Source organism: Mus caroli, unplaced genomic scaffold (genome assembly GCF_978045245.1).
Source record: "Mus caroli unplaced genomic scaffold, Mus_caroli_1 scaffold_7, whole genome shotgun sequence".
NCBI lineage: Eukaryota > Metazoa > Chordata > Mammalia > Rodentia > Muridae > Mus > Mus caroli.
Genome location: NW_028227262.1, coordinates 80,350,331 through 80,359,193, shown reverse-complemented (window position 1 = coordinate 80,359,193; position 8,863 = coordinate 80,350,331). Strand labels below are relative to the sequence as shown.

At 41.1% G+C, this 8,863-nt stretch overlaps 1 pseudogene; it reads right to left on the bottom strand.

Annotated features, from left to right (window-relative positions):
- Nucleotides 1–8,297: 8,297 nt before the first annotated feature.
- On the bottom strand, nt 8,298–8,415 carry LOC147003958 (small nucleolar RNA SNORA17; annotated as a pseudogene).
- Between the last annotated feature and the right edge of the window lie 448 nt (nt 8,416–8,863).

Genomic DNA, 8,863 nt, shown 5'->3' with positions numbered 1-8,863 from the left:
AGGGGATAGCTATACCAGGCTCCTGCCAGCAAGCATTTCTTGGCATGAGCACTAGTGTCTAGTTTTGGTGAGTGTAGGTGGGATAGATCCCTAGGTGTAGCAGTCCCTGGATGGCCTTTCCTTCAGACTCTGCTCCACTCTTTATTCCTGTGTTTCCTTTTGACAGAAGTAATTCTGGATTAATATTTTTGAGGTAGGTGCTCCCATCCCTCAACAGGGGGCTGTGCCTATTCACTAGTGTATTAGTCAGGGTTTAACTGCTGTGAACAGACACTCGTGGCCAAGGAAAGTCTTATAAAAAAACATTTAATTAGGGCTGGCTTGCAGGTTCAGAGGTTCAGTCCATTATCATCAGGGTAGTAACAGAGCAACATCCAGGCAGCCATAGTGCAGAATTATCTGAGAATTCATCATCTTCATCTAAAGGCTGATAGTGAAAGATTGATTTCCAGGCAGCTAAGGTGAAAGTCTTAAAGTCCACACCCACAATGACACACCTATTCCAACATGGCCGCACTTCCACATAGTACCACTCCCTAGGACAAGCATATTCAAAACTTGGCAACTGGATATAGTCTCTACAGGTCCTCTCTCCACTTTGTTTGGTATTTCTGCTAATCTCCCTGTTGGGTCTTGGAAACCTCTTGAGTCCCTGGCATCTGGGACTTTTTAGTGGCTACATACAATTCCCCTTTCCTCACTGCTACATACCTCCTTTCAAATTCCTGACCTTCTGAACTTCTCCCAGATCTCCTCCTGTATCACAACTGACCCCTCTTTCCTTCCCACCCTCTCTCCCTCTCAGATTCATCTTTCCCTCTACTTCCTGAGATTATTTTCTTCTTCCTTCTGAGTATAATTGTAGCACCCACACTTTGGTGTAGTCTTCCTTCTTCTTGAATTTCCTATGGTCTGTGAGTTGTACACTTTCAATATCCTATTAAATCAAAATGGCTGGTGATAGATCACTGACAATGACATTTAGTCTGTTGACACTGAAAAAAGCCAGTCTCTGAGGATGAACAGTAAACTACATCCTCATTATGTGTGCAACAATTCTGCCTACAGTAATCGTGGGATCATAACCTGTGCATTTAAATCCAGCCCAGACATTCTCGCATGAGTACAAATCGGGAACATTTAGAAAAGGATGTTTAAAAGGCCAAGTTTTAGCCTATATTATTGGATCATTACTGAGATAAAGAGAAAGAATCTTCCTTCCTATGCCGTGCTCCTGTGAACTGGGTAAAAATGAGGATAGAATAATTCTCATCAGGGTATCCAAAAACTTTAGTCCTCAACACATAAAATCTTGAACTAGGTCAGATTCTGTATGTATTGTGAGAATCTCAGAGACTACTACACCATAGTTCTGCCAGGTGCTGCAGTGCCTGCTCTGCTGAGCTTGTATCTTACTGTTCTTGAAGGCACACAGCCAAAGAGGACCAGCAAATTATACTACAGCAGAATAGAATTTCAGTCTGTGAATGCTCCATTTAGAGAAGGTGGTAGTTGTGAAGCAACTAGAAATTAAAATTATGCCATTTGTATGTAGATAATTATTAAATTATTGTTAAAATATTTTCCTGTTTGTATCACACCTTATTACTGGTTCTGACAAAGTGTATGTGAAGATTAATATCCAACCATTGTGACATCATCACAAACATGGCTGGCAGAGAAAGCAACAGTGTATGGCAAGAAAGAAACTTGGATAAGAATGACTTAGTTAGCTGATGGTATTTCAAGTGTCTAAAGTCTGACATCAGGGCAGTGTATTTTAGACCTATTTAAGTACAGTATAACATTTGAAAACAAAAACTTTTATCTCAATTTCATTTGCACATTAAACCTAAGACATGACTACATTGAAACTCTTTTGCAAAGTACAAGTGACTTCTCCCCTAAGGGTGGATTCTATTGACTGAGAAAAGAAACTAAAGATTAAGGCCTAACAAGGGAAATTCTGAGGAATCTGGGTGAGGCCTTATAGATAAAAAAGGATCACCATGGTGGTGCACACCTTTAATACCAGCACTCAGGAGGCAGAGGCAGGTGGATTTCTGAGTTTGAGGCCAGGCTGGTCTACAGAGTGAGTTCCAGGACAGCCAAAGTTACACAGAGAATCCCTGTCTTAAAAAAACCAAAAAAAAAAAAAAAAAAAAAAAAAAAGATCATGTTACTGAATCCATTCCCACTATTCTGGGTGAAAACCAAGTATATATTTCCTCCATTGAGCAGACACCTTTATGCGAGTAACATTCTACTTTCTCCAGTGCTTATCTGTGAGCACTGGTGACCTCTGCAACCTAGAAGAGGATTTGTTATTTTTGCAATCATGAGAAGCTGTCAGGGTATTTCCCTCTCTCTTCACTGCAACACCAACCCAGGTCTTTGCATATGGTTCCCCAGGGAGGAGCCACCCCTGCCAGTTTTGGATAAAAAGGTTGGTTGACACCTTGCTGTGAGTGAAAGGTCTCCTCAGGCTGCCTCCACAAAATGAATTTGCCTGGTAGATTGTTGGTGCTGTTGTTCTGGATTTCAGGTGAGGACAGAAGGAATTGAGAAAGGAGAATGGAGAAGGAGCAGTAGCTCTGGGCCACACTGCTCACTTCATGTGTTGTGCCATGTGTGAGTAGACAGGTATTATCTTCGAGGATGGGGCCTGTTGGGTGTATAGCTTCCAGAGGGAGGTTCCAGATGGGAGAGAACCTGAGCTATAATGAAGATTATGACACAGTTGGATAGGATGGTCTAAGTTATAATAAATAGATGCATCTTGGGACTCCCATTTCTCTTGTTTTCTTAGGATGGGAATTTTAATATATAAAGAATTGTATGTATAAAATATCTATGTATGTATATATGTATGTATAAAAAAATTACAAGATTGTTCATGAGGTTTTTGCATGACTCTGTACTTCTCTTTATTTCAGCTTCCAGAGGTGATGTTGTTATGACACAAACTCCAGTCTCCCTGACTGTCAGCCTTGGAGATCAAGCCTCTATCTCTTGCAGGTCTAGTCAGAGCCTTGTACACAAAAATGGAAATACCTATTTGAAATGGTTCGTGCAGAAGCCTGGACAGTCTCCACAGCTCCTCATCTATGAGATTTCCAACCGATTTTCTGGGGTCCCAGACAGGTTCAGTGGCAGTGGTTCAGGGACAGATTTCATACTTAAGATCAGCAGAGTGGAGCTTGAGGATCTGGGCGTTTATTACTGCTTCCAAGCTACACATTTACCTCCCACAGTGATGCAGACCCTAACAAAAATATCCTTGCTTGGGGTATCCCAGCTGTCAAATAAGTTACTCATCTATGTGAGAGGGTGTTGAGGAACTGCAGATTATTGGCTTAAGCTGAGGGCACGTGCATCTTGGTTACAGCTCACTGGTCATTCGATTTTTGGCTCCATTGACTTCAATAACAATCCCTAACACTATTAATGTTACTCAGTTTTGTTTGGAGACATGAGCATGTTGTCCTCTGAGAAGTGACATTCAGCAGCCAACTCAGAGAAATACAGACACCCACAGGAAAAGTGTGGATGGAGACTCTTATGAAAGAATAGGCAGAAGGATTGCAGGCCCAAAGGGGATAGGAACTCCACAGGAAGAGCAACAGTCAACCTACCTGGACACTTGGGGGTCTCAGAGTCTGAACCACCAACCAAAGAACATACATCAGCTGGACCTATGTCTCCTTGGTCATATGTAGCAGATGTGAGCTTGACCTCCATGTGTGTCCCAAATAACTGGAGTGGAGCTACCCCAAAATCTGCTGCCTATATATGGGATATGTCCTACTAGATGGGCTGCCTTGTCTGGCCTCAGTGGGCAAAGAAGCACCTAGCCTCAGAGAAACTTGAAATGTTGGGTTGGGAGAATAGATAGGGAGGAGGACACCTTCTCTGAGATGAATGAGAAGGAGGATAGAGGGAAAGTTTTGGGGAGGGAGGAAGCAGTGAGTGGGTTGTAAAGTGAATAAGAAAAAAATTAATTAAAATCAATGTTCTCAAGCATAGGCTTGAATAGTTATGAGAAAGTTGAATGCATTCTATTAATCCCAACTATTTGCTCCTTAATATGGACCATTTTGAAGGCTAAACGAAAAAAAATCAAAAGGTCCTTCATATTGTCATATATTATCAGAGTAGGTGTGGTAGAAATTCAGATCCCAGATGCCCTGCAAAGTAATAATTCCCGTGTTTTAGATTGAGAGGAACTGTCATCATCTTTCTATTATCTCCTCAGGGTATTGAGAGAATCTTCCTCAGATCCTAAGGCTATCATGTGGGGATGCAGAAATGTTTTTCAAGTCTTAAAGATCAGAGAGACACAGATACAGGTCATAGATATTAGCAGAAAGAGAGATCAAGTAAAAGGCAGAGAAAGCAAAATTACTATTAATCTACCAAAAAGCTGCTTGTGGTGCTTCTGATGGGGAGAGTACTCTGTATATTGAAGAAGCTGCTTCATACTAGATGTTTGTACACAGCCATCACTCATGTCCAGACCCCTGGAAAATCAGCAAGTTCAGGCTGATGCTGCAACAGCTTTGCCTTTCATATTTGTGTTTTAAAAGACCCCAAGCATTCCCTCACTACAGGACAAAAGTCCTGAAGACTGAATAGATTATGATTCTCTTGATGATGTTTAAGGCTGGATAGTAAGGATAAAGACAGAATGTGTGATCTTTTGTATTTCAATATCTGTGTTATAAAGATGCACAATCATTTCTGGGTCATATCTTGATTGGAGACTTTGACCCACATGAAGATAGTGAGACTGTTGCCTGAATCAGGATAATTTCTCCTGTTACTGCTCAGTAATGATAATGGACAAGTATCATTTGTAATACACAGAAAAGTCATATATTGAGTAGCAGTGTTTTGTGTTATAATATTTAAGTTTTATTACTAGCCAAATCCTTAGGCTGAGAGTATAAGAAACAGTAACAAATGGCAGAAAGAGCAAAATATGGAGGATCTCTAACTGAATAACAGTGTACCCATTTAGTCTGTCCTTATGGAAGAACCTCCATCTTAATACAGTCAGAACTTCAAGTGACACAGGTATTTGGGATCAGGGTGTTAAATGTGTACCTACTGTGTTTTTTCTCTTTTTTTTTAAACTGAAGTTAGCAATGTTAAAGCTGTACAGTATTATGTTTACTTCAGTAATAATGATACCAATATATTATTTTAATTTAACAAAATGTCTACTCCAAACTAACAAGCAATTTACAAGGAGAACACATATTGTTTTTTAATCAATCAGAACTGTTTGAATGAGTAAAGATCTAATAGTGCTCTGACAGCAGGATATTATTCTATTTTACCCAAGTATATCTTTGACATATATCATTGAAAATAGAGCTCACAAACATTACTAATGTCATCTATAATTATAAATCATTGAATAGAAATGCATACTCTGGAGGCATATATGTAGTCTGACCTCGGGCATTTGGAGTCCCTAGAATTGTGTTAAGTGCTGATAGGAGTAGCTGTGCCCAACAATAACTGGTTCCCAATGATTTGCATGCCCTCACTGCACTGCCTTGGGGACTTCTTCATATACCAGTTACATACTGTGCATTGTCATTGCAGTATGGGCATGAGTACCCCTGCTCAGTTCTTTGGGCTCCTATTGCTCTGGTTTCCAGGTAAAAACTAACTAAAATGAAACTTTTACTGTTACACCGTGATTAGTATTAACTCAAATTTCAGACATGTCCTTCCTTATCATGCAAAACTATGTGGATACTTCTTACATTTTCACCTCTAGGTGTCAGATGTGACATACAGACTACCCAGTCTGTATCCTTACTGTCTGCATCTCTGGGAGACAGAATCACCATCACTTGCTGAGCATGTTAGGTCATTAATTATAATTTAATCTAGTTCTAGCAGAAACCAGGAAAAGCTCCATAGAGCCTGATATATCATGCAGCCAACTTGGAAGATGGGATCCCATCAAGATTCAATGGCAGTAGATCTGGGGCAGATGAAAATATAGAGAATTAATGGCTGTTAAAGATGTTTCCAGAAGTACTATCAATGCAAAATTGATAGCACAGAGCAAAGTTTTATAAACAAAACAAAATACCAACACAACAACAGAGATCAATACTCTATTCCCTTGTGTTTTTAGAAATCATGTTTAGGTAAGATCTATTTCTGTTTGTTCATAATATCTTATTCTTCTACCTACCTGTCTGTTCATCTCCAGTATACCCAGTCTCTTTTTATTGTTAAGCTAAGTTTTATTTATTTATTTTTAACATTTTTATTGTTTCTTATGGATTTCACATCATATAATCCAATTATATTTATCTCACCCTCCATTCATACTGATACCAGTTTAAACTAAGCCTCCAACAGAGAAAAAAATCTTGTCTTGTCAAATTGGATCAGACAGCAGACACTTTTGTCCATACTTCTTTGCATCTAAATTTTCATTGGAATGACTCATTGGCCTGGTACCAGGCTACATATAGCAACATTACTGGGGCTCTTACTGGATCTTTTTGTTTCCCTGTGCCATGAGGACCCTGCACTTTCAGATTTCTAGGACTGACCCCGTCAGGTACTAAATCATGTCAGTAATGGAGCAAGTCAGTGAATTAGTCATGTTGTAGTAGACCAGTTCAAATCCCTGGAATGAGGCTGAGAGGTATCTGAGCTAGTCAGGCCTCCTGCCGTTATACCCTCACGTCACTGAAGTAGGCTTGCCAGCAACCACCACAAACAGGGCCAGCTAAACCTTGTACCTAGTTGAGACACAGGGTCTGCTCTCCTCAGTGATGCAGCTGTTGATGGACAAAGCCAGTTTTCCCACTCTCATGTCCCCAGGGCAAGTTGTCTTGTCTGTCATAGATGGTGATGGATGAGGCAGGGTAGGAGTATGAAACATTTTCTGAGCCACTGACCAACAGACATGAGGCAGGCCCAGCTCTGCTGTGCTCATAATATTGGGGTTAGCTCAATTGCAACCCTCATATCCAGGGATATCTCTACTGTGCTGCCCAGGTAAGATGAAGGGACTGCACTCTTGAGTGCTAAAGCATTTGAAGGGTAGAGCTATCACTTCCATTCTGATGTCCTTGGGGTCAAATGCCCTGTCTGCTGTATGTTGCAAGATAATGGGTGGCAGGGGTCAGCATCTTTCCTTGCCCATGTCACCAAATGGCAGAGAAGTGGCAGGGTCAGCTTTCCTACAATAAGGTCCTTAAGTTCAGCTTGTCTGCCCCTGCAACCAGGGTCAGCTCTACTGTGCTGCCCAGGCAGGATGCAGGGCCCTCTGTTCTGAGTGATGCAGCTGATAAGGGTTATAGCCAACTCTCCTGCTCTTATGACTCCAGGGCCAGTCTCCTGCCTGCCATAGGTGGAGAGCAGTGAAGAGGAGGTCCCATGCATGGTAGTGACCCGTGCTAGTGCAAGTTCTCATATGTTGTTTGTATACTCTGGGCCAGCACACCCAAATCTCCTGCAATGTGTGGACCCAGGCTCTTCTGAGTACTTGGCTAGGGTCAGCACCAACTCTCCTGCTCTCATGTATCCCACCATGACTAGATGAGTGATGGAACAAGTTCTGCCCAGCCCTTGGACAGCAGCATGTCTCAGGGTTGCAGCTCAGACATTGATGTTTGCCTGGATTTGGTGGTAACAGACACTTGCTGCTACAGGGCTGTGGACCCAGTCATGCCCCCCTGGTGGCAGCAGAGGCCAATACTTCATCATGGTCCTAGATGTCATCACTAGCTACTCACATGAGGCTGTTCCTCATAACCTTTTAGTCTCCAGTTCTGTCTGTCTTCTTTGTGACTACATTCTTCTATTTCTTCTTCTCTCCCATTTATCTACCACTCACTTGCTCCTCTTAGAAGGTCTTGTGGTCTCTGAGTGTCTGGGAATCATCCCAAAAGTGCTCTCATGTGTGCTAAGGCCTGCTTGAGCATTATGGCCCCAGGCAATTTTTGTTTCAAGTATAGTCCGTCCTCCAAGCATGGATGGTCCTGAAGTTGTGGTTATTTCAGGCTAGCCCTCTGTTTGGGCACCATGATGCCAGTCTCCTGGTCATTTCTTCCCTGCCTAAGTGGAACCTTGCAATGGCTCTCGGTCACTCCTGTCCAAGACCCCAGAACTTATGTGGTTTTTTTCTAGTTTCCAGTTCCCCATCCTCAGAGACTGTCTGGGACTGCCTAGCACTAGTCTTTTCTTCTCAGGCTCTGTGGATTTTTTGGTTTGTTTGTTTGTTTTTGTTTTGTTTTTGTTGTTTTTTTTTTTCAGGAAATATTAATCATTTAGATGTTCACAGGTCAAAATACTGAACAAAGAGTGTCTCTCTTCTCTGCCATCTACTGACACATATGTGACACAGCAACATCTGCAATGCCTCTACAAGGCAGGAGTAGACAACAGGCTTAATTATTCTAATTCTATACAACAGAGTACAATAAAGTCAGAATATATAAAACCACTCTTCTAGATTTCAGATTTTTAGTTGTGCTGCTCTTTGACATTCTACATAAATTCTAGACTGAGTTCACCAAGTTTAGAAACTGTTTCAGGAATATTATTTGCATTACTTTGAGTTTATTTGCAAATTAGAGATGATTTAGATTTAAAAGTCATTTATGGGATCAGAGAGAATGCCCAAAGATTAAGAGCATTTGTGTTTCTGACAGGGGCCTGGATATGATTCTCACTCACAAGTTCACAAACTGCTGTCTTTAACTTCAGATCCAGGGGATCCAGCACCATCTTCTGTCTTTTGAAGGCACTATACATATACACAATATTCTTACAAACTAGAAATCAAAACATAAAAACAATTTTTAGAGTAGTTTATATACAT